Source organism: Lycium barbarum, chromosome 9 (genome assembly GCF_019175385.1).
Source record: "Lycium barbarum isolate Lr01 chromosome 9, ASM1917538v2, whole genome shotgun sequence".
Classification (NCBI taxonomy): Eukaryota; Viridiplantae; Streptophyta; class Magnoliopsida; order Solanales; family Solanaceae; genus Lycium; species Lycium barbarum.
The window spans coordinates 108,431,242-108,452,131 of record NC_083345.1 but is presented as its reverse complement, the minus strand read 5'-3'; positions in this window follow the sequence as shown (position 1 = coordinate 108,452,131).

Sequence of the window (20,890 nt, the reverse complement as noted above, 5' to 3'; positions counted from 1 at the left end):
TCAACTGGGAAAAGTGTCATTTTATGGTAAAGAATGGAATTGTCCTTGGCCATAAGATTTTCGAAAGAGGGATTGAGGTTGACCAAGCCAAAATCGATGTGATTTCAAAACTCCCTCCACCCATCTCAGTAAAAAGGGTTCGGAGTTTCTTGGGGCACGCCGGATTTTATAGAAGATTTATCAAAGACTTCTCCAAAATTGCAAATCCAATGTGCAAACTCTTGGAAGAGGTGTCCAAATTCAATTTTGATGAGAAGTGCATCAAGGCTTTCGACGAGTTGAAGTTAAAATTGACCTCAACCCCTATTGTTGTGTCCCCGGATTGGTCATTGCCCTTTGAATTAATGTGTGATGCTAGTGGTCTTGCAATTGGGGCTTTGCTTGGTCAGCGGCTCAACAAAATCTTGCACCCAATTTATTATGCCAGCAAAACACTAAATGGAGCTCAATTGAACTATACAGTAACATAGCAGGAGCTACTTGCTATTGTTTATGCCTTTGAAAAGTTCCGGCTTATTTATTGGGTGCCAAGGTAGTGGTTCACATTGACCATGCTGCCCTGTGATACTTAATAGCTAAAAAGGATGCTAAGCCTCGGTTGATAAGATGGGTGTTGTTGCTACAAGAATTTGACTTTGAAGTCAAAGACCGAAAAGGGTCAGAAAATCAAGTGGCTGACAGTCTCTCCAGACTTGAAGCAACAGGGAGACCGATTGATGTGCTGGATATTGATGACACTTTTTTGGATGAAAGAGTCTTGGCAGTCTCCAGTGATGTGGCACCATGGTACGCCGATATTGCCAATTATTTGGTAACTGGCATTGTTCCTGAAGATTTGAAGGCATATCAAACTAAGAAATTCTTGAGAGGTTGCCGACAGTATTATTGGGATGAGCCTTACTTATTCAGGACTTGTGCAGACAATATGATCAGAAGATGTATGGCTGAATCTGAGGTGATAGATATTTTGAAGGCTTATCATGATTCTCCGGTCGGTGGGCATTACAGTGGAAATAGAACTGCAGCCAAGGTGCTAGAGTGTGGCTACTATTGGCCAGCCATCTATCGTGATGCGAATATGTTGGCACGTTCTTGTGATAAATGTCAGCGCCAGGGCATAACGGTCGGAAGCATAAAACACCGATGAATTTTGTGCTTGAGGTGGAGCTCTTTGATGTGCGGGGCATTGATTTTATGGGGCCCTTTGTGAGCTCATATGACCTGAAATATATTCTTGTTGCGGTGGATTATGTCTCCAAGTGGGTGGAGGCGGTGGCCTTGCCTAACAATGATGGTAGGAGAGTCATTGCCTTTCTAAAAAAGAACATCTTTAGTAGATTTGGCACTCCTAGAGCTATTATTAGTGATGGTGGTTCTCATTTCTGCAACAAACCATTCGCTGATGTTGTTGAAAAATATGGCGTGCATCACAGGGTTGCCACTCCATATCATCCTCAGACGAGTGGTCAGGTTGAAGTCTCTAACAGAGAGATAAAGAGCATCTTGGCAAAGACGGCCAATGTGAATCGCACTGACTGGTCCAAAACGTTGGATGATGCTCTATGGGCATATCGCACAACGTTCAAAATGCCTATTGGAACTTCACCGTATAAGTTGGTATTTAGGAAAGCATGTCATTTGCATATGGAGCTTGAGCATAAGGCCCTTTGGGCATTGAAAAGCTGAACATGGATTGGCATGAAGCAACAAAGCTGAGGTTGTTTCAAATCAACGAGATGGATGAATTTAGGTACAATGCCTATGAAAGTGCAACACTGTACAAGGAAAAGATGAAATACTATCATGACTCGAAGATCCTCAAAAGGGATTTTCAGCCGAAGGACTTGGTCTTGTTGTACAATTCGTTCCTAAAGTTCTTTCCGAGCAAGCTAAAGTCGCGATGGTTCGGTCCGTTTAAAATTGTAAGTGTTCCCCAGATGGAAGTGTCATTGAGGTGAAAACCGAGGATGACACTCGGACTTTTAAAGTTAATGCACAAAGAACGAAGCACTATCATTGGTGCATTGATGATGGTAAAGTGGTTGATCGGTATCGTTTGAAATACGGTTCCTGAACTGGAAATTGAGGTATCACGTCGAGCCGTGACGTCAAACCAAGCGTTGTGTGGGAGGCAACCCACATTTACTACTTTGTAAGTACTTTAAATATCGTATTTCCTTTGTTTTCTTTTATGTTTTTGATGTTTGCAGATGTGGTAGGATTCTGAGGACAGAAAGGGCCAAAAGAAAGTAAGTGCTAAAGTTTGCAATGAAAGGACGCTCCACGTTACGCCTCGCAACTTATGTTACGGTTTATATAATGGAGCGTAACAAGATAAAAAAAATGCAGCAATCGCTGAAGGATGAGGGAAAAGTCTTACGGTCTGAGTTACGGACCGTCGAATCGCGTTACGAACCGTAACACATGAGCGTAACCTTGACAGAAATTTGGGCAACCATTGGAAAATTTGCACCCATTACGCCAGGTAATACGGACCGTAACACGAGTTACGGTCCATCGGCTGTATTGCCATGTCATTAATGAAAAATGAAAATGGGGTCGTTTGGTAGACCGTAACATGAGTTACGGCTCGTACCTTGTGTTACGGTCTGTCACTCGAAGCGTCACGGTCGGGCATGTTTAAATACATCACCCGACGGTTATACTCCCATTCAAACAGCACTTTTCCCTCATTTTAACTCCCCCTCTCCCTCATAACCTCCCTCGTCCTCTCTTCATCTCCCCCTCACCATCTCTCCACCACTACCTTACCATAGCTGTTGATTGTTCTCGTCAAAGTCCCATCGCTGTTTTGGTTTAATCTCAAGTTTTCATCCAAGCATCGTCCACGATCAGGTATGACGATGTGTTGACTCTCTCTAGTTTTTCATCTATCGATAGGATTGGTATGATCTTCCATGATTAAATTCGTAAACCATGCCATGTACTTATGATTTTGAATGATTTTGAATCCCCATTGAATAATTGCGCAGGATTTAACAATGGTGGGGAGTTGGGTTTGGTATGATTGTTGTTTGAGAGACTCGTGGGCACAAGGACATTGTCTCCCACTGATTCGGAGGGCATCTCGATTGAAAGTCTGAGTAACGCGAGGTATGTGGGGGGATCAACTAGTGTTTTATACCATACCCCAAGGAGCATAAAGTTGAAAATCTTAGCCTCGTGCTTAAACGGGAAAGTTTGGCTACGCTGAGAATCTGCGCAATGTTGCCTGACGTTCAGTGTTCCGGGCCGTAACACCCCATCGTAACACTTATGATTTCCATGAAAACTTTCTAGAAATTTGGGTGACGTTACGATAAGGTGTTACGGACCGTAACACGGTTGACGGGCCGTAACATCATACCCTAACACCTATGATTTCCCAAAAACTTTCTGGAAATTTGGGTCACATTACGGTAAGATGTTATGGACCGTAACACGTTTGACGGTCCTTAACATCATACCGTAACACCTATGATTTCCACAAAACTTTCTGGAAATTTAGGTCACGTTACGGTAATCTGTTACGGATCGTAACACGTATGACGGTTCGTCAAACGTGTTACGGTCCCTGTGTTATAAATGAACAACATGGTTTATGGTTAAAGATACGGCCCGTAACAACATCAACGGTCCGTCGACCGTGTTACGGTGCATGGGCTAATTGAAGTCCTGAACTTCAACCAATAAGTTGCATAATTAAAAAGCTTCTTGTGTATCATAGCTAACTTTGCCTTCAACAGGTATGGGTAACCCAAAAAGAAGGTTGCACGCAAGGTTGTCGGCAGAGAAAAAGGTCGCGGTACAAGCAAAGTAACCTCACGGTTGCGCGATGAAGATCAACTCAAAGACACAAGGGCTACAAAGAAGCTCGCTGCACCTAGCAGGCCATCCTCACCATCCGAAAGTTCCTCCTCGTCTGATAAGGAGGGTTCTTTTAGTTCGTCAAGCCATAGTAGACCCAGAGAGGCTATCACACCGCCACACCGGCCACAACCACCCATTAGACAGCCTACAGCGGAGGAGCGCGAACAAGAACGCGAGCAGGAAAGAAGAGAGACTGACATCCGGATGAGGGCTGTGTATGAGCAGGACCTCTGGTTTTCTATGGAGGGGTCTGAAGAACTGTACAACAAAGGGTGTGAGCTAGAAAATCATGAGGGGCAGGGCCAGAAGAGAAGTATTTTCGAGGAACGGAACGTCAGCTTCGATGGTCTCGATGGATATCCGGGCATCCGTGACACTCTCCGCTTCCATAAGTTAGAGTTTTTTAGAAACTCTGTGGGGTCCTACATCCCGGCTCTTGTTCGGGAATTATACGCTTCTTATGGGGCTACTGTATTCAAAGCACAGAAAAAAAGGCAGCGCGCAACTCAAGTGCCGGCCATGAATGAGGTAGTAGTGCGCAGAAAGAAGATTGATGTTTCTCCTATGGCCATCAATAAAGTACTATTCGGGGAGGATTATATTACGCCTACAGCGGCAGAAGAATGAGAGTTTTTCTATAAAATTGCACAGAAAGATACAATCTCAGGCAGAAAATGGGTGGCCTCAGTGATTGCACGGTCGGCAGATCCCAAATGGGCAATAGTGCCAAAGTTGACAGCTACTACGAGGATTTGAAAAACAATCCTCACACCTGAGGCAAAGTTTTGGTGGCAGATTGTTCTATTCCGCATCTGTCCTACCCAGGCAGATAATTATTTGACCCCAGACAGAGCTGTTCTTATGGCTGCCCTTATGTCGAGGTATAAGATCAACATCGGAAGATTGGTGGCCGCAGATCTCCGGGAGAGAGCCACACAACCAGCTACTTCCCTGATTCATCTATGTTTGCTCACGTTCTTATGCCTGCGCGAAGAACCAGAACCCCTCCCCTTTATCGACCACAGTATGATCGCCAGGAGTATCTATGACATCACAAAGGGCATAGATGATATGTTGGACCAAGGTACAATACAATCTGCCTTGTCTTCTGATGTGCCGGAGGGGCCAACAGGATCAGATGTTCTACCCTTAGCTATCATGGGTGCTGAGGCAACTGCTGCGGGTCAGCCCACAGATTTTGAGGCTCCACCGGCAGACTATGCTCCACAGCCCATGCCAGCTCCAGCTCCAGCTCCAGCTCCACCTACTTCGGGTGGTCCCACCTCTTCCACTGGAACGAGCCCAGCACCGGCTCAACCCATACTAGGAGTCCCACCCGCACTTGCAAGAAAGATAATTTTTAACCGAGAGAATTTTGGGGCAGTGGTCCTGCAAGCAGATAGAACAGATAGGCAGGTCAAGCAGATCATGACCGAGCTGAAATTATACACACAAAAGGTTATTGATGCAGCGTTAAGGCCGATAAAAGAACAAATGGCTGATGACCACCTACAGATCCACTCTCGGATAGATGGTATTGAGAACAGAATAACGGAGCTGACTAAGACACACCCCGCTGTGGAATTGCGGACTGTTCGGAGTGAGTTGCGGACACTAAAGGATGATGTGCAGAAATTGAAGGCACAGGAAGTGGATGTTGTGATGGACTAAATTCTGAAAGTACACACAGATTTGGTACAGAGCTTATATCAGCCGGTTCAGAGTCTACTTTGGGATGATGAGATCGAGGAAACGGTCGATGAGGAGCAGGATGAGGAGTTAGAAGAGGATACCCACTCTTTGGCTAAAGGGAAGCGCAAGAGAGTCACGCTAGATGGTGAAAACCTTGATCCCATTCTCAGGAGTCTTGATCCGTTTGATGCCATGCGCCCACAGAACGAGGAGGAGGAGCGGCGAACATTGAAGAAGATCCGACATGAGTCCCGGCTGAGTTCTGACACCACTGGAGCGACTTCTAGCTCAGCCCATCCCATTGAACCGGCTCACCAAACTTCTGCTCCACCCACTGAGACTGGGACTTTTAGTATTGGCAAGTCTGATACCACCATTGCTCGTACCTCCGAGTTTATCCAACCTCATGATGCTGCAGCAGATCCAAGCGCCTAATGCGCTCCAAGGTGGCCCTACATTCTATTGATGGATTATATAGATGCCTTAGGGGAAATGCATGTTTCTATGTTGGGGGTGTAAGGTAATTGCTGGTATTATTTTGGTATCGGATATTGTTTGGTATTGTTTTTGTTTTTGTTGGTATTGTTTTTATCTATAAGTGTGATATTAAGTATGTGTTTAGGACATTTTGGTATCGGATATTGTTTGGTATTATTTTTGTTTTTGTTGATATTGTTTTATCTTAAATTGTGATATTAAGTATGTGTTTAGGACCCTCTTCGGCTGTTCTTTGCCATGTGTTCTTTTCCCGAAGAGTGTTATTTTATGTTGAACTTGGCATGTTTAGGATGTTTAGTTAAAATTAAAGTAAGGATGACTTAAGTGGTGGTGGTCCGTGTTTTCTGGCATATATAAAAGTGTTTTACGAGTTAATGATATCCCTCCGAAAAATAATTTGTGATGTACATCAAGAATGAATTGTTGATATTGACATGTATGGTTCTTTTAATGACATTGCAAATAAAGGGTGTCCATGTGTGTGAAATCTTCAAACGGAAGTCAAGTCAGAGTATTAAAACAATCCTTATGCCATTGTGTTGTGAGTTCTTAGTTTCTATTTGTGTATGATGCTTGTAATCTAGAACTTGCTCGGTTGGTTGTGCATGAATTCGAAGGAGAGTTTGATTGTGAAGTGATCTTAGGATTTCTTTGTATTGACTCCAGAGCCTGTTTATCGTAAATGAGCCTAGCCTGTACAGAAAATGATCCCTAGTCTCCCATTTTGAGCCTATACACTTTTCCTTTGATTAGCCGTTAACTAACCTACACCCCTTCTGTGAATAAACCCATTTGGCACCAAGTCCCTCATTGACACTAAAGAATGACAAAAGAGGCTAAAAGCCTAAGTTGGGGGTGATAAGCGAAAGATGCGGAAAATGAGGCTAAAAGCCTAAGTTGGGGGTGATAAGTGAAAGATGCGGAAAATGAGGTCAAAGGCCTGTTGCGGGTGATCGTGAGTATTGCAGGGCATGATTCGGTGTGGTTAGAATAGATATGAAAAAAAATGGTGTATATATATATATATATATATATATATATATGTATATAGATATATAAGTTCTAAATAAATCCACTCCAGAGCTGTAGGGTCAACAATAAAAGGAAGAAAGGTGAATGAAGTCAAAATGAAGTGTCAAGGAGGGTGAGTCACCACTATCCAAATATTTATCCTACCCATCCTTAAGCCAAAGTTACAAGCCTCAAAAGTCCTAATGTGATCACAGTCGAACTGTTCAAAGTTGAAGGCATGGAAAATAAAGGCAAGCCTATAGTATGTGCAAGCACGGTAAGCAAATTTCTTTGTGAGTGTGAGTTTCCTTCTGTCTCTTTAGTCTCTTGTCCCATTTATTTTGTAAATATGTGTGTTGGGACATTCTTTGGTCTATGTGAGGCATAAGGATTGTAGATTGCGAAGTAACTGGCTTTCCGAAAGTTGAAGTTCATGTGCATAGAGACTCCCATACTATGATTGTGTCATTAATTGAGGTTGCATAGTGAATTGCAATTGTTCTAAAATGTGTGTCTTGTGTCACAAATAGGACATGGATAAGAGCCCAATATTTTTCTTGGATTGAAGAGTCTGTGTTGGAAATACATGCCAAAACCACCGTAGGCATTCTTACTTTGCTAGATGTCGTGTGTTAGTAGTGATTCTTATTGTAGTTGCTTGAGGACAAGCAAAATCTTAAGTTCGGGGTGTTGATGTGCCGTGAATTTCGGCACATTTTATGTTTTTTTCACTAGAAGTGTTGCTTGTTTTTAAGTGTTTTTACATCGTTTCTTATGTTATTTTGGTGTTTTGTAGGGTTGGTTGACTAAGGAACGGAAATGATAAGAAATGTTGAAAAACGGACAACTTGGAGCAAAAGGACAGTCCGTAACTCGAGTTACGGACCGTAATGTGATCCGTACCCAGAGAGGAAGATCTAGAAACGTGTCGCTATAAAGGACGGTCCGTAACTCATGTTACGGGCCGTAACGTGTACCGTAATCTGAAGGAAATTTCCAGTAAGAAGCCTAAGTAGTGTCACATGTTACGCCCAGAAAGACTGCCCGTAACGCAGGTTACGGGGCGTAACATCATGGCGTAATGCATTGGCCACTAAACACTGAAGCCATGATCCGCTGGAAGATACGGACCGTAACCTGTGTTACGGTCCGTTGCAAGAAGCCGTAACGGTTGACCTATATCAAGCTAACAAAGGATGGAATCGAATGACGGACCGTAACCTGTGTTACGGTTCGTAACGATACCGCGAAAGGGTGTTTTTGTCCAGAACTTTGACGCGATTTTTGGCCCTATAAATACTTAAAGTTAGGTTTTTAACATATTTATTCTGATCTTTTGGAGCATTAACTTTAAGCCTTGGATATTTTTGAAGTGGTTGGAGCATTTAAAGCACCAACTTTACCCTCATTCCACATTGTATTAGCATTGTAAGTATATTATGTTAACTTTTAAGCTTTATTTATTAACCAAAATGATGAGTAGCTAATTTTAATTCTAAGGTTGTGGACCCCATGATGGGTATTATGTGAATGGGTTTGTACTATTGATATAAGCATAATGGTTGTTGGTATTTATTCTATGTTTGTGCGTTAGCGTTGGGTAATGATTGCAAGCATTAGCCTAATCCATTATACTAACTTTCCTTGGGAAAGAAAGTTAGTATTGGTAAGATTGAATAACAATGACTCGGGGCGTTAACCCGCGTTTAATAGACTAACTTAGGGATAAGAACAAGTCTAATTGGCATTATTGGTCGCTCTTCGAGTTCAACTCTTTTACATTTGGAAAAATCATAAAGAGGAAATACGGCCTAACTGTTGGGAAACATTAGGAAGTCCTTAAGAGATCAAGTGCATACTCTTAGAACAACCATTAGAAGTATATCACATTGAAACCTGAAGCATAATATCTAATCAAAGTAGGGAACACAACCTTAGTTTCTCTCTCGCATTAAGTACAATTCAAGTCAAAGTATTTAATTACATTACACAACAAATATTTCAAACTATTCGAAATAGGATTAAAGCCTTTAAAGACTAGTATCGCATACAATTAGTACCCTTTACTCTCCATATTCCCTGTGGGATTCGATCCCAACCTTGTTTGGGTTATTATATTTGACAACGACCGCTTTACGCCACTCATAGGTGTAATTTGAGCGTATCAATCATGAAACCCATGTTCTCTTGTGCGGGGCCATTTTTGTTTCTTGCGACGTCTGTCAGTATGCATGATTCTTTCATCTTTTTCCCTCTTGTCCAAGGAATCTGTTAAGGATCGCTGATTACTATAAAGTTTTTGGTTAGAAGTAGTAAATAAGCACACTTGTCATGACAAATGTAATTGACGTGAAATCCTTTGCTTTCTTCTTTTGTCTTACAAGTTTGATGCTGTAGTTTGATATTCAGGGTCAGTCTTTAGGTTTACTTTATTTATGAAAAGTGTTGAGGTTGTTTTAACTTTCTGATAATTATTTCCAGTGATTGGCTACTTAGTATTCTTTTAAGCTGATTAGGTTGTTAAAAGATATGGAATTCTTGATACTCTTCTTCACCCTTCTTCTTTGCATGACCTGAGGGGATATCTCAAAACTCAAATGATCTTGTATCCTTGAGGCAACTGCTGCTGCCATGGTTCCCTGAGAAACAGATAAGGCATATAAATGCCAATGCACCTTTGAGTTGAGGCTACTGTTTGTTGCTGTTTTCTCTGAGAATCTGATGATGTTTCTTTTCAAGATATATTTTGCTGCTTTACTTTAGGTAAAGCATAGGGCTGAATTTGAGCTAGTTATTGTAGTCTGATGCATCATTGCCAAGGTAAATAAGTGTTGCATCTGATCCACTTTCAGGCAGCCAGATGCTGCACTCTTGAGTTAAATGCTACTGCATGTTCTGATATCCCTACTACTGTATGGGACTATTGTCGTTTGAGCTGTTTTATTGCTGCTGAGCCACTCATTTTGGCTTAAGTTGTTACTGTATTTTGAGGGTTGTTTGCTACTGCATGTTTGCTACATTTGGGAAGTTAAGGCTGGTCCTATGATTGGTTTGCTATTGTTGTATTTTGATCCAGTGGTTGCTGCACTTAAACTAAGAAGGATTGCCACTGCTATTTGTTGATGTATTGGCACGAGTCTACTATAATTGGGGCAAAGTTGCCACTGCCTTTGAGATGCCACACTTTGAGACTTCTAGATGATGTTGCATCATAGGCGTATTTTATTTTAGTTAAACTAGTATTGCTACTTGGTTGCTGGTTGCTGCAACATATGGCTTTAAGATACTGGTGCCACATTGGGCCAACTAATGTTGTTTCTTTGCTGAAAATTGCTACTCCAAAGATGCCACGCTTGATGAAAGCAAAGCAGTTGCTGCTGCTATGTTCTTTAAAAGAGCATATTTCTACACTTAATGGGGTGGGGTGATGTTTATTCTGGTTAAGTTTTAGTTAAAGATAAGGGTGGGGTTGTTTGAAATCTTGTTTGGTGTAATGGGTCCCAAAAAGGTTCAATTTTTAGTGTGTTGGTTGGTTCAGATTGAGATTGGCATGGGATTCTTGAAATTGTTGTGCTCAAAAGTTTCAGTTTTTATGCTGCAAAAAATGTGTTCAGAAATTCTTCATTCATGTCTGAGATATTCATTTGACTTCATATAATAGTCCATATTATTGATGGTGAAATAAAATACCTAGAATAGTTTAGTAGTTGAAGGATTAAGGTATCAGCAGCTATATGAAGATGAATTATTTTCATGTTATGAAGGATGTTTAAACATATTAGGGCGTACGCTTGCTATCATGTTACAGTAGATCGGTAACAACACTCCATACATACTAATGAATAGTTAGAACTGGATTGCAGAATCGGAAGAGGACTTTGGTATTAAAGATGAGCAAGCATAGGCAAACAAACATTCCTTGTTTTCAAGCATACGCAAATTAATTGTACCATGCCTTGGTCAAATATAAACAACTCGTGATGGTAGTTCGCAGAGACAAATGATGGGGAAGATACTCAATATGAATACGTAATCGTACACTCTTTCAAAACAAGTCGAGTTCAGACAAAAGTTTAACAGTTCCTCAAACGCTATCTGTCTAGAATCAATTACTTTTGGCCGTATACAAGGAGGTTAGAAAGTCATTATAATCAATCAACCTCCACGCAGACGTGGAGAAAAGGAAAGGTGCAACGATCTTTCCAGGGAAAACTAACAATACAACCGCCTTGGAAAAGTCATTAGTTATCAATAGCACCCCGAAAAGTCATCACTAAGAATCAATCTAACCCACCAAATCGTTTGAGGAATTTCGACCATTGCCCCGTCTCCATAAGCAAGAATAACTGAGCAAGCCATTTGAAAGCAACTAATTCTAGATATTCTAATTCTTCCAATCCTTTATCTTGGATTTGGAAACATGCATAAGATCTATTTAACTGAAATGACTACTGATCAGCCGCCAACATGATCAAATGCGAAAGCTCTAAGCTAAGTCTTAGAATTGTCTTTACATTATGTATTTTGGTTTATTGTCTCATCAATGTACTCGCTTTTGTTATTTCAATGAAACTTGGTATTTTATTTCCAAACTCAAGTGTCTCAATTAAATGGCTTGGATCACTCTATCATAATCTCGAATATTTGGCGTTAGGCCTATCTCTGGCATAAAGAGGTCCCTGCATATTAGGACGTGTTATTAATGTTTGTGTTATAAACTTTGTAAGTCATTTTCTTGCTTACTTGCTAAGTGATTTATTGGAATTTATTTGTAATATGCTCGCTCTTGAATTTATTTGCGATTACTTGATGCTAAGAGAATTATTTGAATTTATTTTCTACTTGTTTAGTTTTAATTCTTTAGAGGTTGCCTAGCATTGAACATTGGGTTGGCTGCGAATCTGCGTTAAGGACAAGATACAATGGCAAAAAGATTTGAATCGTTCAACATCGGTGAGGGATTGGTGCAAGCGCAAAATGAGGATAGCGAGAAGAATGTGGTACAAAGAAGCGTGTTGGTCAATTTAGGAAATACCTTCAGCCTTCTTCCTAATACAAGTTCAGCTTCCAGCTCAACCCAAAACATTTCCTTCACTATTTCACCTCACCCAGCTCCTACATATATACCGCCAAGATACTCTATTAAACCAGAAGCTTTGCAAGTCACGATGATGCCTAATGTCCAAAAGCCTGCACTTGCAGCGCCCTTCACAGAAAACCAGCAAAATCAGCTAGCGGTATGCCCATACAAGAGATTGAGAAATGAAACAAATGCAATCAATTGGGATGACTCGGATAGAGAGCTTCACAATTTAAGGAGAATTGTCGAAGAAGAGATGCGGGAAAGAAATGTCCAAATTTAAGATATGAAAGCTTGTGCATGCTTCCAAATGTTGAGTTGCCGCCAGGATTCAAAGTGCCAAAATTCAACACCTTCAATGGCAGAGGAAATCCTGTTACGCACTTGAAGGACTATTGTAGCAGATTAATGGGAATTGGACAAGATGAAGCCATACGAACGAAATTGTTCATTCAGAGCCTATCAGGGTTAGCATTAGATTGGTACATAGAACAAGACTTTCGCAAATGGTACACATGGGAGGACATGGTCTGCGACTTTGTAGAACAATTCAAGTTTAACATCGGGGTTAGTCCAAATCTTTATGATATGCGTGAGATAGAAAGAATGCCACATGAGTCTTTTCAGGAATATGCCATTCGATGGAGATTGGAAGATTCAAAAATATGCCCTCTATTGCCCGAGAATGAGTTGATTTCAACTTTCATCCAAATGCAAAAGGGCATATATTATGAAAAGTTGTTATGTGCACGGTTACGTGACTTTTCTGATCTAATTCAAGTTGGAAAGCAAGTAGAAGCCGGCGTTCGAGCAGGAAGAATTGTTGACACTTCATCAGTACAAGCAACTTTTCAAGCTGAGACATTAAACAACTTGCAAGGCAAAAAGAGAGAAACTGACTCAGCTGTCAAGTCTACATATCAGCCGCAATCACGACAGAACTATCAATTTTCGCGTGATCATATATCTCTTCATCAACGAGGCTTTCAATATCAACCCGATCAAGCACAGTCTAGCTTACGACAGTCAGAGCACGTGAAATTCCGCACTTTACTCCTCTTGAAGAGTCATTAACCAGCATATTTGAGAGAATGAAAGTCAAGGGACTCCTGAAGCCAAAGAAAGGATGGATCCCTAAAAGCCTACCGCCAGATTTTGATTGGTCCAAGAGTTGTGCTTACCACTCTAATATTCCAGGTCATGACACAGAAAATTGCCCAGCACTTAAGCATAAGATCCAGAACATGATCGAAAAGGATAAGATAAGCGTGCAACAAAATAAATTGTGCGACAATGATGGCCCTCCAGTTGCAAATGCAATTATTGTTACCGGTGATCCATCAAGATTGGCACCGAGACATTTGAAAAGGAAGCGTGGAACTAAGTAAGATGATTGAAAGGATCTACCATCACTAGCATTCTCCACCCACTTGCCTCATGATCAGCTTTCCTTCTTGTAATTTTTGTTAAAGCTTTGTATGAACTACTTTTGACCTGATTCCTTCGGGATAAGTAGGCAGTCCATTCTTGGACACGGTCTTAATATAGTGAAAAATTCCATTTTTCCCACAAAGCAACACTGGGGCAGCTTTGCAAATGGCCTATCGTTATTCGACAAAAGCATGAATCGAAATCTTGAGCAATATATTAGCGTCACCAGATTGTTGCAATTCCATCACCACGAGAAATGCAGATTCAACGCCAAAGCTTTGGTGTTCAATGCAAGGCAACCATTTTATTTTTCACTAACAAATTTTCTTTCAGTAACGCAGGGGCATATTTTAGCTATTCTTGAAGGATATCGCACAGTATCAAGTCGGCAATTGCAAGATTAAGATAAAGCAAAGGGCAAAGTCAACTTAATACTGATTAAATTTGAAACTTACAAATTTCTTTGAGTGTAGGAACTTTTAGATGCAAATTTTGGCAGGGTAGAAGGTCCCCAAATCTTCGGCACTGCATCATGAATATTTGTTGCTGCAAATTACGCATTGCGTCAAACTCGTCTCACCGCATATGAATCAAGCATCGCAAAAGATCTTCGCTCCGCACTAATTTTATTTATCATAAATCAAGCACTGCATTTAGGCTAGTCCGCCTTTTTAAAAAGACATTTTAGGCTAGTCCGACTTTAATAGGACATTATAGGCTTGTCCGCCTTTAATGGGACATTTTAGGCTTGTTCGCCTTTAATTGAACTTATAGGCTTGTTCGCCTTTAATTGAACATTTTAGGCTAGTCCGCCTTTAATAGGACATTTTAGGCTCGTCCACCTTTATATGTTGCATGGGCTGGGCACCGCCCTCTTGATGTTCTGCATGAGGCTGAGCACCGCCTTCTATCTGTTTCGTGGGCTGAGCACCACCCTCTTGATATTCTGCATAAGGCTGAGCACCGTCTTCTATCTGTTGCATAGGTTGGGCACCGCCCTTTGACGGTTCTGCAAAGGCTGAGTACCGCCTTCCATATGTTGCATAGGCTGAGCACCGCCCTCTGGATGTTTCTGCAAAGGCTGAGCACCTCCTTCTATATGTTGCATGGGTTGAGCACCGCCCTCTTGACGTTTCTGCATAAGGCTTAGCACTGACTTCTGTCTGTTGCATGGGCTGAGCAACGCCCTCTCGATGTTTCTACATTAAGGCTAAGAATTGCCTCCTTAAAACAGATACGCTCTCTGAGGGCGTCAAAGACACCCTTTTCATGGCCAAAGCACTTTACTTTTATGCATCATGACCCTAAGACATCATAACCAAAGACACCATCGTCATTGTCTGAAGGCGTCTCCTCATTGTCTAAAGGGAGTTTGCATCATGTTTAACTATTCATTTTACTTTATATTTAATAGTTGAGCACTAACCATTTTATCCAGTCATGTTAAGACTACAGGTACAAGACATAAACAAGAGTCACCTCCCATCAAATGGGAGCAACTTTCACTCCCGTTTCCACTTTCTTAATCTTTTAATCCGTCAAATTAATTCATGTCCGATATCACCACAACTTGACACGAGAGCAACATTCATACACATCCTCTTATGCTAGAAACTGGGACAAATATTTAAGGGCATCATCACAAGCGACCTCGAAAGATATGAAGAGTTGTGGTCAGCAGGCAAAGGAAAGCTTCGGAGAAGGGGCATTCGTTTTGTTTCGCAATATTTCCAAGTCACGGAAGCAGAAATATGTAATGTTTACAGCCTTGTAAGGATGCCGCGTCGAACGGTTTGAACTTTCTTATAACAATTATGCCTTTCAAATATCAATAACTTTCGAGATTCGCAATAAATTAATGCTTGAGTCTTTCAAATGATTTTTCAAATGTAACGACGCGCAAATATTTTCTATTGCTTTTGAACTCATTGCATTATTACTTTTAAATGCCCTGTGAATGCTCGCAGGCACACCGCACATGCATTGCTTCATTACTTTCAAATGCTCTGCGTATGCTCGCAGACACACCGCACCGCACCTGCATCGCTTTATTATTTTCAAATGCTCTGCGTATGCTCGCAGACGCATCGCACCGCACCTGCACTATTTTCAAATGCTCTGCGTATGCTCGCAGACGCACCGCACCGCACCTGCATTGCTTTATTATTTTCAAATGCTCTGCGTATGCTCGCAGACGCATCGCACCGCACCTGCATTGCTTTATTATTTTCAAATGCTCTGCGTATGCTTGCAAACGCATCGCACCGCACCTGCATTGCTTTATTATTTTCAAATGCTCTGTATACGCTCGCAGACGTATTGCACCACACCTGGATTGCTTTATTATTTTCAAATGCTCTGCGTATGCTCACAGACGCATCGCACCGCACCTGCACTATTTTAAATGCTCTGTGTATGCTCGCAGACGCACCGCACTGCACCTGCATTGCTTTATTATTTTCAAATGCTCTGCGTATGCTCGCAGACGCATTGCACCGCACCTGCATTATTTTCAAATGCTCTGCGTATGCTCGCAGACGCATTGCATCGCACCTGCATTGCTTTATTATTTTCAAATGCTCTGTATACGCTCGCAGACGCATTGCACCACACCTGGATTGCTTTATTATTTTCAAATGCTCTGCGTATGCTCACAGACGCATCGCACCGCACCTGCACTATTTTAAATGCTCTGTGTATGCTCGCAGACGCACCGCACTGCACCTGCATTGCTTTATTATTTTCAAATGCTCTGCGTATGCTCGCAGACGCATCACACCGCACCAGCATTGCTTTATTATTTTCAATGCTCTTCGTATGCTCGAAGACACATTGCATCGCGCCTGCATTGCTTTATTAATGCCCTGCGTATGCTCGTAGACGCACCGCGCCGCACCTGCATTGCTTTATTTTCAAATGCCTTGCGAATGCTCGCAAACACACCACATATACATTGCACCCGAATGCCCTGCAAAGGCACTGCATCATTTCTCGCAAACGCACCGCACATGTATTGCTTTATTATTTTCAAATGCTCTGCAAACGCACCGCATTATGCCGGCTTAGAAAGCCTCATTTCTCATAAATCATTCGGGCCTAAATATCCCATCCGGTTTAAGGCCTCATTAATCATCGCCGAAAGGCATCATTCTCATGAATCATCGGCCTAGAGCCTCATTTGCATTAGCTTCCGCTAAGGCCATCATTTATTTAAATCATTGCAGCTTTTATGGGTTTATTTTACATTGCTTTATTTCTGATATTTATATTTTTACTGACTATTTTATCTAGTTTAAGTTTCGCAGGAGCTTTTGCGCAACGTGGAACTATTTCTTCGGCAGCGAACTGGGGCAAATACGTTGGGAAGGATAAGCAGACTTCCCGACAAGGGTCAAAGACCTACCTCGAACACTCGGCTCCAATTCCAAATATCCCGCTCGCATTCCAGCACATTCAATTTTCAAAATTCTCGAGTAATACCCAGTGTCATCATACTTCGACACTGGGACAATATTTTGCAAAGATTCGCACCAATCGGGATTTGTTATTCATAGGAATCGTAGTCATCCCAGAACTACACACGGCCTGATTCTCATGCAGCCCGAGATATATAGGCAACTCGGAGACCGGAGTTCGGCCGTAATTCTTTCCAATTTTCTTTACCCTTAGCCTCCAAAATCCTTTAGCCGGGACAAAATAGGCTACTGAGTCAACGTCTTTGCCCGAAAACTCTTTCATCATTACCGGTCAAAGAGGGACAAGTTGTTGACACCCAATTTTGTCTCACCTTTCCTCCGAAATATCTATTTATGCCTCTAGTATTTTTGGCAACTTAAAAAAAAATATATTACTATAATTATTAGTTTCTTATCAATACCGGCGTTTCATTATTCTATCATAGTTACTAGTTGTTATTATTATTATTATTATTATTATGATTATTATTATTATTATTATTATTATTATTATTATTATTATTTTGGTTACCGGTATTATTATAATTCGCATTGTTATCATTTCAGCATTTTTACCAGCTTATGCACACGCATCGCATTTATCTGCGCATAATTTAATAATAGCTTTTACTTACTGTTGAATTTCAAATATATTATCGCACGGCTATTACAGCGTCATTTTATTTTCATCTGAATATTAATAAATACATGCTTTTATATTAGGTGATATTTTAGCACACTTAGTATATGATTAATTGAAATAGGTCTTTTACTTAAATTCAGAAGCAAATTTATTTCTCTCATCCAGCTCATATGTTTAATTCATCAACCCAAATCCGAACCCAATCAACATGAACATTTTCGGATCAAGCAGCCCACATTTTATGCATCAGCCCATATTTTATTCCCAGCCCACATTTTAATTAACCAGCCCAACATTTTAACCCAACCCAGTCCAAATTTTGACACGACCCGGCCTAATTGTTTGTGTTGATCATTTTCTACCCTAACAGTGCCTCTCTCCTTCTCTTTTTCCTTCACACCGCGCACACCACCCCACCCGCTCCTCTCTCTCCTCTCTCTTCCCTTCCTCTCTCTCATGCCTCTGTCTCTTCCACTTTCCTCTGTCCCCCACGCCTCTGCACCCCCACTCCTCTCTGTCCCCGCTCTTCTCCCTCGTTCTTCAACGCCAAAAGAGCAAAAAAACATATAAATAGTGGTTAGTTGAATCGTAGATGGGAGGTTTTTGAAGTCGCAAAATCCCTCTGAAAATTAAAGTTCTGAAAAAGAAGGTTTTCCAATGGCCAAAATCCCCCTAAGCAATATTAGTGTATCAGCTTTATTTCTGCATATCGGGTCAAGAATACCCAAATCAATTTTTGTTTTCGTTTGCTTTGGTACTGCTTTGAATCCGAATATCGCAAGCTTGGATTTGATAGTGTTCGAGTAGATTGGAAACCCTCTGCACCCACTTTGCTGCATCCGAAGAAGGTCAGTGAATCTTCTCTTTTGTAGTTATCTTGAATTTATAGCTGTTTCCCCGCTTCGCTGTGTTCTAGGATGGTATTGTGGTAGCTTTTAATCACTAGTTCAATATCTGCTTATGTGTGTTGGTTGTCGTTCTTATTTAATTATGTTCGTTAACGGTTGCAAGCATGTTTAGGCGCATTAGCGATTTAGCATTGTTTCAGGTTCAGCCGTATTGTATTGTTTAGTTGGTAATCTTCATCTCCTTTTAATTTTATTGTTTTCTCATGTGTGTTTTAATTCTTGCTCGTTTGTTTCGATTTCTCGCTTAATATAGTGGTTAGTATTCAACAGTATGATCTCAGGTTAGCTGCTTAGATGATTTGCCTCCATGTTTCGTGTTAATGTTTTAAGGTAGTTTGAAGTGTTAGTTTCATGTATATTTAGCTGCTAGTCTTTATCCCATTATGTCTATGATTCAAGTATAGTAGTGTAGTTCAGAGCATCTTGAACTATTAATCTGTTATTTGTTTGAAGTATTAATCTGTCAGGAAGTAGATCTCTGTAGCATGTTCTGTGTCTATCGGATGCTAGTTGTCGTGTGTGATAGGAATAACCCAATAAATATTATGCTGTTTGATTCAGTTTATATTGAGTGTTGCCCTGTTCATGTGTCATAAATGTGTGTTGGCCAAATTGTGTATATATACTTAAATATACACAGTATATATATTTAACTTACCGATCTGTTTTGAGTCTGTATCTTATATGTTTAGCCATATTTATCGATTACATACTAATCTTTTTCCTTTCATTTTTATGCATGACCACCGCGTGCGAGTCCGAGGAACTCGTCTTCTTCCGCATTCGATGTTGGGTCAAATCCCAACGAAACATTCTATCGAGTCCGCCCCATCAGCTGTGTAAAACGATTCTGGGCCGAGGCCCATAACAACAGCAACAGTGCACAGCAATTGGCCTGAAATGGGCCGATCCATTTAATTCCTTTCCTCCTCTATTTTATGCTCCGTTGTGCATTTTTGCTTTGGTATTGAATGACTAACTCTTTGCCTTGTTTCGTTTTCTTAACATTAGATGAATCCTAGCGGATTAGTGGGGATAATGTTAGTAGTAACGGGTAGTTAAATTTAAAAAAGAAACGAATTGTTAATTCCCTAGGTTTCAGTTCTTATGTTAAAATTATTTAAAGTCTTCTTTTATGCAAATTATTATATTTTCTCTAAATCTTATTTTAAGCAACATTCTTATATTTTCCTTAAAACCTTAACAACCTTTCTTAGCCCTTTTTCTCAAAATTCAAAGCACCTTATTTAGATTTAATTAATTAACCTAAGTTTGGCCGGATAACCGTAGTTAACGGATTCTAAAGGATGCCTAACCCCTTCCCTTTAGGATAATATAGAACCCTTACCTAGAATCACACTGATTAAGCAGACTATTAATGGAGGTTTAGTTAGTTTTACCTTAGTTAATAATTAGGTGCCCTAATTCACCTTAAATCAATTAGGTGGCGACTCCTTAAAACAAAGCAATTTAGGAATCACCAATATGTTGTACTCTTAATTTAACCCGTTTAAAATGGGGTAGAACAACGTCCACTACCCTTGAAAATTTGGCGTCGCATCATGATTGCATATCGTGATGACTGTCCAAATCTGGTGTCGCACATCTCGTTATCCGCATACGGTGGCCGCGGTAGACCAGTTGGTCTAACATCACCTATATTCAAAAATACCCAAATGTAGACTGCACATCAGAGTGTAGTATCATATTCCTCTCATGATGACCGCTAACCCCTGTATCCAGAATTACAATATTTAGTCAGAATTTTCAAGTTAACTACTGCATATTCAAGGGAAGAGCCTTTTCTCATGACTACCACTGTCCCTGAACCATGATTACGTTAACTTTAAATAGACTGCAATAGTGACTGCAAATCTTGACGTAGAAATCACATTCGTATTTCAACGATTGCGGACATCAAGCTCAGAATTATGCTATCTATTTTTGGCTATATATATGGATGGTGACTCAGCCCCTTCGGCACGTAGTCTCTTACTCTATATCGTAATTTTGAGGAATGAAGCTTACCTCAGTGGCAAGACTTACACATTCCTTTTTTTTTTACTATGGGGAAGAACACCCGCCTGTCGACAGGACTTACATCTTCCAAAAGGACTAGACTCGATTGTGAGTAATGGTATTCAATCCTGCTATCAACGCTTCATTTTAAATTTTTGGATTTTTGGACGTCCACTCAGCCAATGTATCAAGGCAAGCCATGCGATGTCTAGGCTGGTGTCTCAATACCTTGATACAAAAGTTGTTTTTAGTGGAAACCCGATTTCTGATACCATGATATATC